This window comes from Serinus canaria, chromosome Z (assembly GCF_022539315.1).
Source record: "Serinus canaria isolate serCan28SL12 chromosome Z, serCan2020, whole genome shotgun sequence".
Classification (NCBI taxonomy): Eukaryota; Metazoa; Chordata; class Aves; order Passeriformes; family Fringillidae; genus Serinus; species Serinus canaria.
In genome coordinates this window covers 42,053,790-42,070,585 of record NC_066343.1, presented here as the reverse complement: position 1 = coordinate 42,070,585, position 16,796 = coordinate 42,053,790, and the positions used below count along the sequence as shown (strand labels likewise).

The 16,796-nt window shown below is 40.2% G+C and overlaps 1 protein-coding gene across 3 annotated transcripts in view; it reads right to left on the bottom strand.

The window, feature by feature from the left end:
* TJP2 (tight junction protein 2) overlaps positions 1–16,796 on the bottom strand; it is a 62,740-nt gene that overhangs the window by 24,809 nt on the left and 21,135 nt on the right. Inside the window, exon 1 of one of the 3 annotated variants that reach the window (XM_030237181.2) lies at positions 12,871–12,915. The exons of the other annotated variants lie outside the window; for them this stretch is intronic. The gene's annotated coding sequence lies outside the window, so the exon portion shown is untranslated. Of the gene's footprint in view, positions 1–12,870; positions 12,916–16,796 lie in introns of those variants that run through there. 3 annotated transcript variants of the gene reach the window in all.

Below are 16,796 nucleotides of genomic sequence, written 5' to 3'. Positions count from 1 at the left end.
TCTAAGTCTCCACCCAAATTACGAAATTCCTGTACTCCACATTTAGTGATGTGACTCTTCTCTGAATGCATCAAGTGATGAGTTAAGAAAAGCCTTCATCACCTTGCCAATTTCTTCATACTTCATCTGTAAGGAAACACAAAGGGATCCTGTGCAGCTTGTGCATTCCTTACAGGATCGCAGTTTCACTGCAAGATTGCACACCAAAACACTGGAGAGAGAAAGGCAGGCAAAATGGTTAAGAACCCCACCTCCAGTTACTAACAGTAACTGTTTTACCACCCAGGTTTCACACAGACAACAGGCTACCTGCAGTAAATGCAAATTATTGCAATTAGCTAGTCTAAATGCATTAGGGACTGTAGTCAGTCCGTTTCTAATTAGCACACTGTAGTCAGGATTTGCTTAAATCTGTCTAACCCTCATATACTAAAATGACAGGTCCTTTCTAAATACCCAAAACAGACTGTTTAGCAGAATCTTTGGCAGGAAACTAGTCAAAGTGCTAAAATCGCCAGTGTGCAACAAACAGGCAGCTGCTGCAGCTCTGACTGACAGTCATCACGAGACTGACATGATTACTTCACGAGATCATCGAAGACAACTTCATTCATGCCGAAAGAAGAACAGAACCAGAAGACCTGCCACAACAATCATCTGGCTATAAAAGTGAGCTGGAGAGGGGAGGGATATATGAAGGGAGGAGGGGAAGAAAAGACGTGGAACAAGATGCAACAAAAAGCAACTCACGTGCCCTTTCAAAATCCCCAACTTTTTGACTGCATGTGACCACATTCTCTGCAGAGCTTGAGCTGTCTTCATTGTTGCAGGATATAATCTGTGAGGGAGCGCCGTACATCCCTTCTTTTCATCTGTTTCCACCACTCAACTCGGTTATGTAATTCTAATACAATAGTGGCCTACATACTCAAACAAATCCTGCCGTCAGTTTCACACAGAAACACATCAAAACCACAGCAAGGAAATGTACTGTGAGTTTAAATAGCTCCCAGTTTCAGAGATCCCAGGAAAATGCAGTGCTGTAATCTTATGTCTGTTTGTTTTTAAAAGAATTGTTGAAAACAGATCACTATGCAGCACCTTATTCTTCTTCCAAGCACACAGGGGCTCACCCCACCAGGAACCTAATTTAGACTTACAAGAAAAGAGGCTTAAGAAGCACAGCACAGATGATCTGAAAATTCATATACTGACTATAATATTTTACAGAACTGTGTGGGCTCGGGTCCAGCAAGAAAAAGGAGAAATAAATACAAAATTATACTCACCGCAAGTAACAGTATTTGCCATCAAACATTTAGTAAAGTATCATTTGTAAGAACGATAAGCTAATTGTACAGCCAAACAGACAGGTTACTTTATTGGAAAATAGGTCAAGCTATCACTCCTATTTATGCTGCATGAATGCTGTGAAATTTAAGCCTCAAGTGAACTTTTCCCCTAGACTTTATGTAAGTTTCACAGGCAGTGAACAGGCAGGAAGATATACCAAGTTTTGTACACAATGCTAACCAAAACCTCCAAACATAGATTTCATTTTTTCACTAGTAGAGCAATTTTAACTGCCAAAGAGTATTAATTCAGACTGCAGTGGAAGATGCGAAGGGTTGTCTTTTGTTCATTTTGTGGTGGAGTTCTTTTTGTTGGTGGTTTTTTGCTTTTTTTGTGGTTTTTTTTGTTTGTTTGTTTGTTTTGGTTTGGTGGGTTTTTTTTGTTTGTTTGTTTTTGTTTTTTGATGCAGTTAGGGAGAATAGTGGGCAGGAGGGACACAGCGGGACAAAGCATGTGTTCCACTTTTTCCATTCAAAATGAAGACCGAATTCAGCATTCTGTATTTTGACTGTGGCCCCACCTCTGCACTAGCCAGCCAAACTAGGATGAACAGAGGCTTGCACCTTCATCACTGAGCTGCCAAGAGTGAACACCAAGGGGATGCAGGAGAAGCACACTGACACCAACCCCCAACTCAGGCTACCCATTTGGACGTGAGTAAGACTTTTATTAGAGTTTGGTCAAAATAGTTCAGAATCCCCATCAGCATTTCTAAAGAGCACATTCCTCTCAACAGACTCACATTCACAGTTTCCAAAACTGGTATTTATTTATTTATTTTTACAAAAAGGGCAGGAAAAAGAAACAAATGTAAGTATGTCTTTGAGACTTCTCTAGCCTTGTTTTCTTAGCTTTTCTGTTTTCCTCCCCCTTGGCTGATAAATCTTCAGAAGCATTGAGAATAGAGAAGAAAAGACCATGATTACATAAGAGAATAAAAATTGTGAAACATTATCCATATGCTGTAGCAGTTATAACAGCAAGGACTCTTCTTTGTTCGTTTTGGACCATCCTTTTTCTCTGAAGGAATATAATCAGAAAAACAAATGGATTGCCTCCACCAAAATTTAAAATGAAATTTTTCTGAAAAAGAATTTCAAAAAACAATCAGGAAATCTAGGAACATTGCTGCAAGTGAAGAGAGCAGAGAGCTAACAGAAAGATAGAGGTGTTTGCATTTGAATGTTTCATTTTGAAGGAAAACAATATCTCCAGAATACTTACATATGGATGCAGCTTGACATACCTGAATTCAATCCTTTTAAACTGAGACAGAAAAAAATTCCAAACAAGCATTGTCCCAGACACTGTCCTTTCCCTTTACCTGCATGCCTCTTCACAAAAAAATAACTGTAAAAGGAAAAACTACAATCTGACTTCACTCCTAAAGGCAATTACAATCCTTTTACATATCACACCTATTATCCACAGACATTTAAATCTGAAACTCTTTTTAAAAGCAAGCTCAATTCCAATGACAGATACACACTCTGGTTCTTTCTGGGAGTACATCCTGATAATAAAATGTTTGTCAATCATGCGGGGAAAGAAAACTAAGCATGACGATCTGGTTTATAAACTGGGGAAGGTGCAAAGAAAAAGGGAGCTCCCAAAAAACTCAACCGAGCAACCTCAGAACATCGCAACAGAAAATCTTGCAGCAGTAGGCTGCCTCTCTCCACTCACCCTGGGGTCCAAGTTTTAAACCTAGCACTATGTTTTGATCTCCTCCTCTACAAACAAGGAAGAAAAAGGGTGTTTCCTCACACACAATCTATACAAGCAAGACACAATCTGCCCAAGCAAGCAGAAAGGACACCTTAAACAATCTTACTGGCTCAATTATGGAAGTAACACAAAAAAAAAGAGGTCCTTGCCCTCCAACTTTTCCTGTCCCCCTTCTTATGCTACTATGGATGTAAGCACAGAAACCTTGAAAGCTGAGTCTAAGTTTTCCCTACAGACAGACTTATACAAAAAAGATAAACACAAACTTAAACTTGAAGTGAAAGCTATCCCCTTGTAAGAGACAGAGGGACAGGGACTCTTCTAGCTACTGATAGGAACAGCCAGGTGAAGGGAGTCCAAAGCTGCATCAAGATCTAAGTGTTCCTGGCCTCAAAGATCAGGTACAATATCAGAGAAACTGCCCTTACATCTCATCTGTCCTCATAAAGGCAATTATGATGGACAAAAAAGGATGGCCTTAGATTTTCAGGCTTTCAAAGATCCTGATCCACTTCAGTTCCTGGATAACACCAAATAAATGCCCTCTGTACAGAGTGGAGGCTCAGTAAATAAGAAGCAATCTCTACATCTCCTCTTTTTCAGCTGAATGCCACAGGCAAGGTTATAAAAGATGTTTACAAATGATGATGATGATGATGCAACACAAACTGCATAGCCGGAGGTTGCCAAGTATTCCTAACATAGTGAAATGCGGCTGAAGAAGAACAGGACCTTTACCGGGCCTTTCTGGTGCGGTGAGGAAGCCACTTGGAAGAAGGCTCCAGTTGATGTGTTCCCCTGAATTATCTGTGTTTGATATAGCAGACCTTTGATTAGGATCCAGGAAAATGAGAAAAAACTACTTTTACCCATGGATCATACACAATACAGCCATCACCTTGCACAAAAGGAGGTACCTTATTTTCTACCAGTAAATGCTCTGATTCAGAGAAGCATATCCTATTTTTCATATAGGTTCCTGCACCAACACAGCAACTCCCAGAACAGAAACAGATCCTCCTCAAGTAACAGGTTCCTAGAATGATGAATGGCTCAAATTAAATAAAGAGAAGTGGTTAGAAAATGGTTTGCAAAAGATCCACTAGAAGTAAAAGGTAACTGCTCTTTAACAATGGCAGAAACACCTTCTCTTTCCTACTAGGGGCACGGAGAAGAAATTTAAGGTACAGCTCCATGTTAAAAGATCATCAATTCCAGTATCACATTCCAGCAAAATCAAAAATGGTTGCTAACATCACAATGGGTTATATTCTTAGGATGCAGGAAGCTGGGGGGAAAAAGTCACAAACTGTACACACAAGTATACTTCCACAATGGAATGGAAATTTTTGAAGGAGAAGAAAAAATTCACATAGAAATTAGACAGACAATCCTTTCTTCCTTTTCCCTCTAATGGAGAATTATCAATTACATTATATAAGGTTTGCTTTCACCCAAGTTACACAACAAGAACAAATATTAGCAAAATACTTTTGCTCTTTTGGCAAGGTAATAAACACATTCATCAGCAACCTGGTCAAGTGGAAGTTGTCCCTGCTAATGGCAAGGGGGTTGGAATTACGTTATTTTTTGAAGTCCCTTCCATCCCAAATCATTCTGTGATTTTGTGTATTACCTGACCTTGTGTCAGAAACTCCTTTTTTACACAATGCATGTAGATACAGCAATCTGAAGGGCTGCCTAAAATGACCTAAAGAAAACATAAATTGAGCATGTCTCCAAAAATTTGTTTTTCATAGATAAATAAGATAAAATCATGATAACTTGAATATCATTATACAGAAACACAAACCATTCTTCATATAAAAGACAAGATATGTTTAAAGCTTTTCTTACTGATATTTCACCCAGGAGTTACACCACTTGTTTGGTATAAATTTGTAAATTCTATCTAAAACAGTACCAGCAAATACTGCATAAAGTACAACAAGCCTATTCCAGGCATTCAGAAACCAATCTTTACTTCTAAAGTTTCATGAAAACTTTTTAAATGACCGAATGAGAACGGTTAACTACAGTTAACTAAACAATAATGAAAGGGTCTTTTGTTTCACTTCTTACAGGAATAGCATGAATCCATCATGACAACAATGCCCACAGTCATTACTCGACACTGTGCTGAGCACTATTTCACTACGATTTCTGCTTCCAGCTAGCAAAACTACTACTTCTCACAAATCGCCCAGTACCAAAGCTCTCAGCTGCAGAGCCAAGAGCGTAGTTTAGGTTTCTTGACTTCAAGTCAAGTAGCCCAAGTGTTGTGCAAGGAAGCCAACACACAGATGTCCTCCATTTCTGTCAAATACAAGTCTTACAGGAAAACAGCTCCTGTAATTGGAAAACAGGGATCAACCTTCTCCCATTGTGGGAGTTTGAGCCAGATAACAGGTGAGGTAGAATTCCAGGGTGGCAGAACCTGCATTAATTTCTTCCTCTTGTTGCACTACAAATGCAACACAACAAACGCCTTCCAGACTGCAAAGTGAACCAGAATCCACTCCTACCCAGAACTGGGGAGAGGAAGGGCAACAGCACTGTTCATCAAACCACTGAGAATATCAATTGACAAACGCATCTAGGTCTCATTTGCATTGTAGCCCTGATATTAACATTCACAGCATAATGCCTCAGATCTCCCAGTGCACAAAAAGTTGTTTAACAAATTAGCCCAAGGGGATGGAAAAAGGTTTCGTACACAGAGAAGATCTATGCTGATCTGGATCTTTGACAAGTTTTGTGCTTCTTAGTGCAAAATATCACTTCATCCAGCTCACAGCATTTAAATGACAAACAAAGCTTAAATGAGATGAAGGGTGTCACACAATCCACCCATTGCAGCAGCCTCTGCAGCAGCACTCTTCTAATGGCTCACAGTGATGGAACAACATCCTCAGCTGAGAGAATTTTGAGGAGTTTGCCCAAGCACAGGGAAAGAAAAAACAAAAACAACCCACATGAAAATAAAGGCATGGGATTTGAGTTTTGTAAATATTTAATTTTTCTGCAATTCCAAAATAGAAAAGAACTAACCTGGACACTGAAAAGAAGTCAGTAATGAATGTGGCATAAGACATCCTTTTGGTGGATTATAGCACAGGGCACATAATCGCTGGATAGTTCTGTTTTGTTTTAACTCTGTATTAAAGAAGCACCTAAATAAAAATGGGGAGGCTGCACATATAAATATTTGAGTAATGCATACACTAGACTCTTTGGGGAAGGAAAAAAAAGGCAACTTGTTTTTGGGGAAATTTTTTTCAGTTTGAGACAGTAAGATACTCTGTAGGAAAACTGTATTTCCTACATATTTTTACCACACATTTACCAATTATACTGAAAATTTTCAGAAAGTGGGACAAGCATTTTTGAAGGAAGAAAAGGGAAAATCAGGATTTTATTAAAATATTTTGAGGTCAAGTCACAATTTACCTTAGAAATTGGTTATGAAAATCTATGGTGCATTGTATTTTTAATTTGTTTGTCCTTTTGCTTTCTAGGTGCTTTCTACTTCTCAGATTTGTTCAAGTCTCCTTGTCTCTAAAAATGAGCAATTTTGTAAGGTTCTCACAAGACCAACACCCCTTTTCATCTTTGGTTATGCACTTTTTCCTTCACAAATGCACAACCTCACAGGCTGGGGTACAGCTTTGCATGGTATGAACTTAAATTCTTTCTAACCATCACAGTTTCCACCCTCCTCCTGCTCATTTACATGCAGCCCCTTGACTCTGTAAATTCTGCTGTTCAGTTCTTAAAAAGAAGCCAAGACAGCTTTCTAAAGCCACAAAAACATCCTCGTTTTTTCTCAGTGAATTACCCTCTTGCCATTTCTGTCAGCTGAACTGGCAGGCCAAGGGAGATGGCAGAACAAATATTAGAACTCTGCAGCTAAATTCAACTTGGAGAACAGATAAGACTTCACTTTTACCAGGAAAACAAGAATTTATAAAAGATGAAACCATAGAATCATTTAGGATGGAAATGGCCTCCAAGATCACTGATGTAGCTGTTAACGTAGCACTGCCAGGATCACCACTAAACCATATCCCTAAGAGTATACCTACTTAGCTTTTAAATACCTCCAGGGATGGTGACTCAACCACAGTCCTTGGCAACTTGTTCCACTGTTTGATAACCCTTTCTATGAAGAAACATTTCCTAATATTCAATTGAAACATCCTCCTGGCACAACTTGAGCTTACGTCCTCTCATTTTGTCACCAGCTGTCTGGGAGAAGAGACCCACACCCACCTGGCTACGCCCACCTTTCAGGAAGTTGGGGAGAGCAATGAAGTCATCCCTGATCCTCCTTTTCTCCAGGCTAAACACCCCCAGCTCCCTCAGCTGCTCCTCACAAGGCTTGTGCTCCAGACCCTTCACCAGTTCTGTTTCCTTCTCTGGACATGCTCCATTCAATGTCTTTCTTGGAATGAGGGGCTTAGAACTGAGCACAGGATTTCAGGTGTGGCCTCACTGGTGCTGGGTACACATGGACAACCACTTCCCTCATCCTGCTGGCTAGGCTATTGCTGATGCAGGCCAGCATGCCAGTGGCCACCTGGGCACACGCTGGCTCATGTTCAGCTGCTGTCAACCAGCACCTCCTTTTCTGCTGGGCAGCTTTCCAGCCACTCTATCCACAGCCTGTAGCACTGCCTGGGGTTCTGATTGAAGTGTAGGGCCCATCCTTTGGTCTTGCTGACCCTCATGCTGTTGACCTTGGATCACAGATCCAGCCTGTCCAGATCCCTGTATGGAGCCCTACTACTTTCCAGCAAGCAGATCAACAGTCTCACCCAACTTAGTGTCATCTGTCCAGATCAATTAACTTATTAAACAGGACCAGACCCAGTACTGAGCTCTAGGAAACTCAATTTGCTTCTGGCAATCAACTGGATTTAACTCCATTCACTACCACTCTTAAGGACTGGCCATCTAGCCAGGAGCATGGAATAAAAAAAGAGACAGAGAAAAAGACTTCTGTGAAAAAGACAGGAATACAGAAGTTCCCAAGTGGCTTTAAGGCTACTTAATAGTTTGAGAAAATATATTATATTGATTATATTGTAATTATATATTTATTGATTGTCCGTTCTGTGCTGGTGCGGCCCCACCTCAAATCCTGTGTGCAGTTTTGGGGACCACACTACCTCAAAAGATATAAAGCTAGTAGAAGCAAGCATTCAAGATGGTGAAAGGCCTCGAGGGGAAGCCAAGAGGAGTAGCTGAGGTCACTTGGTCTGTTTAGCCTGGAGAACAGGAGACTGAGGACAGACCCCATTGCAGTTACAACTTCCTCATGAGGGGAAGAGGAAGGGCAGGCACTGATCTCTCCTTTGTGGTGACCAGTGACAGGACCAAAGGGAATGGCCTGGAGATGTGTGAGAGAAGGTTTAGGTTTGGGTATTAGGAAAAGGTTTCTCCCCCAGAGGGTGGTTGGGCACTGAAACAGCTCCCCAGGGAAGTGATCCCAGCATCAGCCTGAGAGAGCTCAAGGAGTGTTTGGAAAATGCTCTCAGGAACAGGTGTGATTATTGGGGATTGCCTGTGCAGAGCAAAATATCATTTTTATTCACACACATATACATGCTAAATACGTGCCCCGTGGCACAGACGAGCAGAGAGCAAGCCTGCTTTCTTTGCCCCGCCGGCTCACGTTGCGCGTTACAAAGGCTTGCAAGCACCAGGAGCAGCGCTGCCACGTCCTGCTGAATCGGCAGCGCGCTTGGAAGCGCCGAGCAGGCAGCACGGACGGCAGCGGCGGGCGGGCAGCAGAGGCAGGCAGACACAGCAGCGGGCGGGCAGCAGAGGCAGGCAGACACAGCAGCGGGCGGGCAGCAGAGGCAGGCAGACACAGCGGCGGGCAGGCAGCAGAGCGAGCAGCACGGACGGCAGCGGAGGGCGGGCAGCAGAGCGAGCAGCACGGACGGCAGCGGAGGGCGGGCAGCAGAGGCGCTGCCCGGCGCCCGGAGCGCGGCACGGCCGCTGCTGCACGGCCCGCGCCCCGCTACTGCGCGCTGGGGCTGAGCGGTTGTCATCACCGTAATCCAGAGCAGTAAAAAAAAAAAAAAAAAAAAAAAAAAAAAAAAAAAATCCAGAGAATTCTATTTCAAAACTGTCCTTTCGTCTTAAATGTGACAGAAAAAGTGATGTTAAAATAAATTTGTTGGTGCTTTTGCTTTTCTTTTTTTGATCTCAAGCCCATACCCTTTCTCAAACAGACTGGGGTTGGGGCTGGTTTTTTGTTTGTTTTGGTTTCGTTTTTTTATTGATTCCGGCTTTATTAAGTGCCTTTTCTTACCACATCTATTTCAGGAATTAATTGTACTGCTTATAAAAAGGAAACAAACATACTCCCCTTGCAGTTTCATGTTCTGGAAAAAGAGAAGGATCTGGTACTCCAAAATAAACAATGCACTAATGCGGACAGAGACACCAAGATACCATGAAAACAGGTACCTGAAAATTAGCAATCCTACATTTCAGCACTTAACTATAAAAAGCAGAGTTACAATTACATTTTCAGAGAGAAACTCTTTCTTCCCAACGGCTTTTTACCTGAATTTAAACAGTTTACACTTCCAGAAAGTACCACAAGGTCCTTTAAAGTCCTGACTTTGATGACATAAAAGAGTAAATTCTCATTACACCAGAAAAGTAAATGACATACACAGAGGGATTTTCTAGAATTAATTCGCTTGTACTTCACAGTACTTGTGATCTCTGACAGTAAGAACAACAGTTTCATTTCAACTGAGTTTGCAGAAATTCCTAGGGATTGTGTGGTGTCTTTTTGAAACAGTGACACTTATTGAACAAGCTATCATTCTAGCAAGAGATTCACATTTTCATTCCCTCTCTAATTACTGTGGAAAGGGGTTACTACAAAAGCAGTCCCCTGAACTGGTTTGCAGAGCAGGTAATCATTTAAGATGATCAGAGGCAGGGATGGGGGCAAAAAGCAGTGTTTATGCAGCAGAGTGTAACAAGTTCCAAACATTAAAATTCAGCATCGATTCACAACCCCCACATGCTACGCCAATTAAAAGTACACATACAAAACTTTTCTGGGATGAGAGGTAGGCTCGAGGGGAGTGGTTTGCACTTGCTACAGCTGCTACTGGACTTAGATGCATGCACAGGCATCATCAAAACCCTGTAAAATATCCCATTACAAATGAAACAAAAGCTTGTTCAAGATGAAGAGAGGGAAAAAAATAAATTTATTGTATTCAAAAGACAGCTGCAAGATACTCAGGTCTTATCTACTAATTGCCTACATCTCAAAAAAATTCAGCTTAGACTTATTCCAGGAGCAAGTTCTCTTTTCTATCTTTTGTTCAACAACATTGCTGTGGTAAAATTGTTCCAGTGCTCCCCCAGCAGGAAGCAATCAGTTCTTCAAAATTTGTGAAGGAAAGAAAAGCTTCAATTGAAATAGAATACTGCCATTTGGGGAAAAAACAAAACAGATCCTATTTCCCTGTCATCCCCCACCCCTGCCAATTAAATTATTTTTATTTTTAGAAAATAGTTTCTGCCTTTTGAGAAATAACTCTCTAGCAACTAACTTTTTTTTCATCAAAGATGTCTTCCTTTTCACATATTGCTTCACAGAGGATAGCCAGAAGCTGGTTTTCCCAGGTGTTCTAGGACCTACAGCACCAGTCCAGTAGAGGAGCCAGTGGAGGAGCCTTGGAAATAGCAATTCAGTCTCCCACAGATGTCGAAGGGGCTCTAAAGAAAACAAACCTCACCTCCTGAGGCACAGCCATGTGCCCAGTCTTGAAGTAAAGTACATATCTCCACCACCCATTTTTCAAAAACTCAACAAGGCTTGAGGAGATACCTGGGAGCCAAGTGATTTTGTCTGAAGATCAGAATTAACTGAGATAAAAAGGCTGACAGACCAATTATCCTTGAATGTTGGATATGTGCATACACACTGGAAAGTGGAGAGTTTATTTGCAGTTTCATTTTCTGAATGTTTTTCTGAGACTTTCAGCCTGTCACACGGATTATGGTGCTAGGCAGATTTTTTGGTATACGCTTCAGGAAGGTAACTACTGAAGGGATGCAGCACTTTCAGTTCACCTGATCAACACTGGCTTTAAAAGCTACTTCTGACTTAGTCACTTTAACTGCAAACATAACACATTTCTTTATAGTCACCATGCTTCTGTACCTTCTGCTCCTTGGGATACCCACACCAATGAAGTCTGAGAATTAAAGTGCTACAGCAAATTTTGCAGAAGCTGAGTTCAAGGAGATTTGAACTTTTCTGGGCATAATAAAATAAAAATTCAATAGTTTGGTTCTGGTGTGCTTGCAGTATCAGCATTTGGTGGTCAGGTAAATCAGACTCAGGAGGTATACATAATCAATTTCATTAAATTTTTTTCTCAGTGAAATCTAAGTTAACTGTGAAATAAAGTAAGTGCAGCCACCATTCCTGAAGTGCCTCATTTCATTAATTATTTATTCTCTACAACTAAAACATAGCTTTTACTCTAGTGGCATCTTAGAATTCAAAAGTAAAAAAAAAGGGAAAAAACCTCCTAAAACAAAAACCAAACAAGCAAACAAAAAAAAAAAAACCAAAACCCCCCAAAACCAAACAAACCACACACCAAAAAAAAAAAAACAAACCCAAAACTACAAAAAACCAAAAAATCCCACAAACAAGCAAAAAACCACACAAAAATAAACTAAAAAGCCCCCAAAAATCCCCAAGCCAAACTAACACCACCAAAAAAACACCACCACAAAAAAAAAAAAAAACAAACTCAAAGAAAACAAAACAAAAAACCAAACCAAAAAAAAAAAAAAACAAACCAAAATAAAAAACCACCAAATCACTGAAGCACCATATGTATTACATGGTCTGAAGTTCTAATTATCATTTTATTCAACTTCAGCAGTACACTCTGTACTGCTACTGTTTTTGAAAGCTTCATCTTCCTGCATCCATATTCAAGTAGCAAACCAAGCAGTGTAAGCGACCAACTCCAGCATCAAAATATTGTTATTCCATTGGTCACTCAACACCTGCAACTCTGAGAAAAGCAAGCTGTCTACTGCTTCCTGCAACTGGTTTTTAAAAGGCCAGTTCATTTCTGGGCTACAATCCAATCAGGCCTGCATTTATATTTAATCATCCAGTCATAATGCAAGACAATTCAAATAATGGAACAATTGTTAGTGTCCAAGCTTCGTCCCGAAGCACATTTTTTATCCCTGTTAAGGTTTCTAGTAGCCTTTGTTCTTGCACTATTAATAGAACGATATGCCATATTCTTGAAAGCATTTTACTTTTAGTCAAGCATTCCTGTGTGAATGTATCTATGTAATCTTACTACACACTGTCCCATTAGCCTTATTTTCTCCTCTGAAGGAAGTAAACCTGAAAATAGCTCTGTGTAATGCATAAAAGTGAACAGTACATTTGATCATATCTAACCCTAAAACCCCATAAAACTCACATTATACAGTGCATTTCATACAACTACCAACACATATCACAAACGTCACAAAACACAAACATCCAACTGAAGGTGATGTTGACCAAAAGATATAAAAACTCTATAAAATAATCAAGCTGTTTTGAGCTTGAAGTCATACATTCAGCATCATTCACATACATGCCATAACAAACAGCTCAGTTTATTAGCCAACTTTTCACTGTTTTCCAGTCACTCTAGTCATACCTCTCCGCATTCCTTTCCTGCTACCACCACACTCCTGCCTTCAAGGTCTTAAGCAACTCACCTCTCCTTCTCAAGATGTCTCAGCAGTCCACTCAGCCATGCCAGAGAGCATTGCTGAAGTTCACTCCTGAACTTTAGCATGGCTTGCATGTAACTAAAATGAAAACAAAATCTGTTGCCAAAGGGAGTTTAGCAATTTTTCTGTCATCCAATCAGTGGGATGCACAGATCCAAGTGCAGATCTAGGGATCACATATTTGAAGGGTTTAGGTCTGTAAGTCTTGTATTGATACTCCTCACAGTGCATTTGGAAAAAGAGTAAATAAATAATCACCCAGCCCCTCCCAAAAGCAAACCTCTCCCAAGAGACAATGGATTAAGCCAGCTGCACCTGCTTTAGTAAAACACATTCAGAATCCCTTTACTCACAGAAAGGCTCCTCCTCAAGCCTCCAAAAGACTATAATTATTTTTTTCAAACAACAAAATCAATCAAATAGCCACAGCTCTGAATTCTTCTGGGACAGTGTCACCAGCAACCTATCATCCAACATAAAACAGCATTACACTAAAATTCACCCTTACCTGATAAGGCTGATAAAACACTCTCAGGCAAGAAAACAACAGAAGGGCAGATGAGAGTGGTAAAATTCAAGTGTTTTTCATTCCTTTTCCTGAATCTTGTTGCAAGGCTGGATGTGAACTCCAAGCATACCTACCATGCAGTTATGCATGACTTTATGACATAATTATGAAGTGACAGCAGTTCAAAAACAAGCAGTAAATCAACACGAGGGACAGAGGCATGGAGTCAGCTGCCCCTTTTCTTTTGTATCAAGATAGTAACTTTCACGAGTCTGGTTGATTCCTATAGCACTAATCTGAGTTCATCTGCAGCCCTTCTTGCTTCACTTGAAAGGATGCCAGCAGAGCAATTTAAAACTAGAGCCCTTGATGCAATATTTCTACCGAAACACTTCACATGCATGTAACATCAATGTAAGTAACTTCAGGCATTGCTCCAGCCATTAAATGAAACCAAACTGACACATCCCTATGAAATAGGCCACTTCCACTGAACTGCAAACTGAGTACACAAAGAATAAACTAACCAGAACAAGCTCAGCAAGTAACAGAAAAAATATTTATTCCGCCTTTTGCGACTTTCATAAACCACATGAGCCTTTGAAAAGAACTAAGAAAGAAAAACAAGAGAATCCTTTTGCTTATGTGGCTGAAGGGAAATAAACAGGTCAGAATCATTAAGGTTTAGAAATGCTTCCATTAAATGACCACCCTGAGCATTTTGGTAGCAACTAATTCATTCTCAACTGAGATTTGGAACAGAAAGTTTTCTTCTTGTGGTCTGAGCCACATGAAAGAGCATGATACAGTTCAAGAACCTTCTGACACACAAAGCAGAAGCAAACATAATAATGTTCCCATCTGAAAAAAACCTGAAGTTATGTACCTGCCTATAGATGAAAATGCTTTAAAAAATCTAATGAAATTAGTGTGATCCAAGAGTTTTAGTCCATTTATATTGCTGCAGAAGACATTAGGAACTTATGTATGGTTTCTATAATATAAATCAGGAAAAGAAAGCTTGGAAAAGGAGCTGAAAATTAGGCCAGATTATAAAAACAGGGGAGAGAAGTTAATGAATAAAATTTAACTAATTAAATTCTGTAGTTCACCACCACAGCAACATCAAATAGACATCATAATAGCCTGTCAAATGAAAAGCCATTCAGAAAATGATAAACATACTTAAGACAACCACATATGTTAGAACTAGATTATAAGTATTTCACATGCACTACAGGGACAGCAAAAAGGGATATATCAACAGTACTCTGGTACAGGGGGTCTCACATTCTACCAACAGCTTGACAAGTGTCTCTGAAGTACAAGACTGCTCACCTTCTTCCACCATCTTAACTTATCCTCACAACCTTCAGGTGCACCGGGCACTGCACACAAGCAGCCAGGAAAGAATGATTGCCGAAGGGGAGCTGAGTGCACAGCAGCTATTGGAAACGTCAGCAGGCATCTGTCTGCAATCAGCACTGAGTCTTTAGATGTCTGACACTGGGATTTTTTGCGCTAATGTAACACATCGTACTGAAGTGAAGCACATACAAGTATTTGTCAACTGCCAGCAACTGAAAGGGAGATCCTGCCAAAGTACCAAGTCAGAAACAATATCCCCACTGAAAGACTTTTAGGAAACTAAGTGTTAGAAAATAAGAATTTACAGCCAAACTATAATCGTTACTTAGCCCACAGACAAAACAATGCAAGTACAGCTCCACACAGAATAAACGAGTTCTTATGCATCATCTAAAGAGCATGCACACACATGCTACCAATTAGCTATGCTACTGTCACTTCAATTACTTTAATAATGTATCAGCTCTACGAACAGAATAATCAAAACCACTGACCACTTTTTATTTCTGGAATAAGAATTGCTACAGAAAAGAAAGAAATAAAAAAAATGTAAGTTATTTTTCATCCTGTTCTGCAACTCTTCAAAAAGCTTCTGAAATACTGGTTGGACAGAAGAATCCTCAGCCACAGCCATTAAAAGAAACTTGCATTATCCACTAGATTTTTGCAAGTGCTGGAACATAGAAAGAAGAGCAGTCAGTGCCAAGTGCTGACCCGGGCAGCAAGCTGCTCAGTTGAGTCAAAGGCCAACAATTTGCTTCTCAGAGCTTTGTTTATGGAGCCTAGAATGACTAGCTAGACATCCTGCATTATCTCTGAAAAGCTCATACTGACTAAAAGTCATAAGGGGTGAGCATTCGGAATGCTCTCTTACCACAGAATAGGCACGCATGTGCAAGCAAAAGGGAGGGCAGGCTAAGTATATACATATTATTAAGTCATAAATCAATGGATAATGAATAGGTGCATTATTTCTTGTAGCTGTATTCAGATGTTGTAGATCAGAGCTGGTTTCTTTCCAAGTTGTTTTTTTTTTTTTAATAATGCGGTTTTTTTAACAAGAACCATCCAAAATTCAGTTATGAAACACTCACACAGTATTGTTTTTCAGATCTGGAGACTCTAGTGGCAGAACGCACAAAAAAGATATTGCTCCCTGATTACTTAATAGGGCACAACACAAGACACAAATACCTGGAAAGCTGCTGCTGATTATCTGCCTGTTTAGTTAACTGCTAGAACTGCAGGCCTAGAAGGAGCATTTTCTTCTTTACTGCATTTTGAAGATCTGGGATGGAGATGCCTGAAGAGTTCATGAAGGCACCTCTCCTACTGTTTACTAAGTTAGATGATGCTTTATTCTCACAAAGCATACTCATATTCTCACATTACATATTGTTTTCCACTGTACACTCCAGTTAGGATGAATTCAGGAGCATACATCTGCCTGAAGACTGGTACTTGCAGTATATGTCTCTCCTGTCAGCACAGAAGACACAAAATTCTTGGAGAGTTCTTAATTTTCATGGTAAGAAAAATATATTCCAAATATGGCTTAAAAAAATGAAGCGATTCTAAGTTCGTTTGCAATTTTAACAGCCATGAATTACAGTCAGAATTCCTAGTACAGTTATAAATTTTATATTGTTTGCACAGCTTCATTAGGAAAAATAAAGAGGAAGCTAGAACTCACAGCTGTAGTATCTCTCCAGGTTCTTCTCTCTTTTTCTATAAAATAATGAGGAAACTGGTGTCTTTATAAAAGAAATGGAATTTGTGGCCTTATTAGCAACTGTATTATAAGGACCATAACCATCTCAGTAGCTACACTGACCATGTCTCCCTACTTAAGTTGAGTCCACATAAGAAACATGAGCTCCCTCACAGTCTCACACAGAAGGCAGAGGGAAAGATCAGCCAAAGCTCCCATTTTGCTGACAGAGAAGCTGGTACTGAACGGACTCACAGCTGCAAACCAAAAAGACTCTTTAACCAAACCAATTAATACTTACTTCTTTGCGTGAAAGGCAGGCCC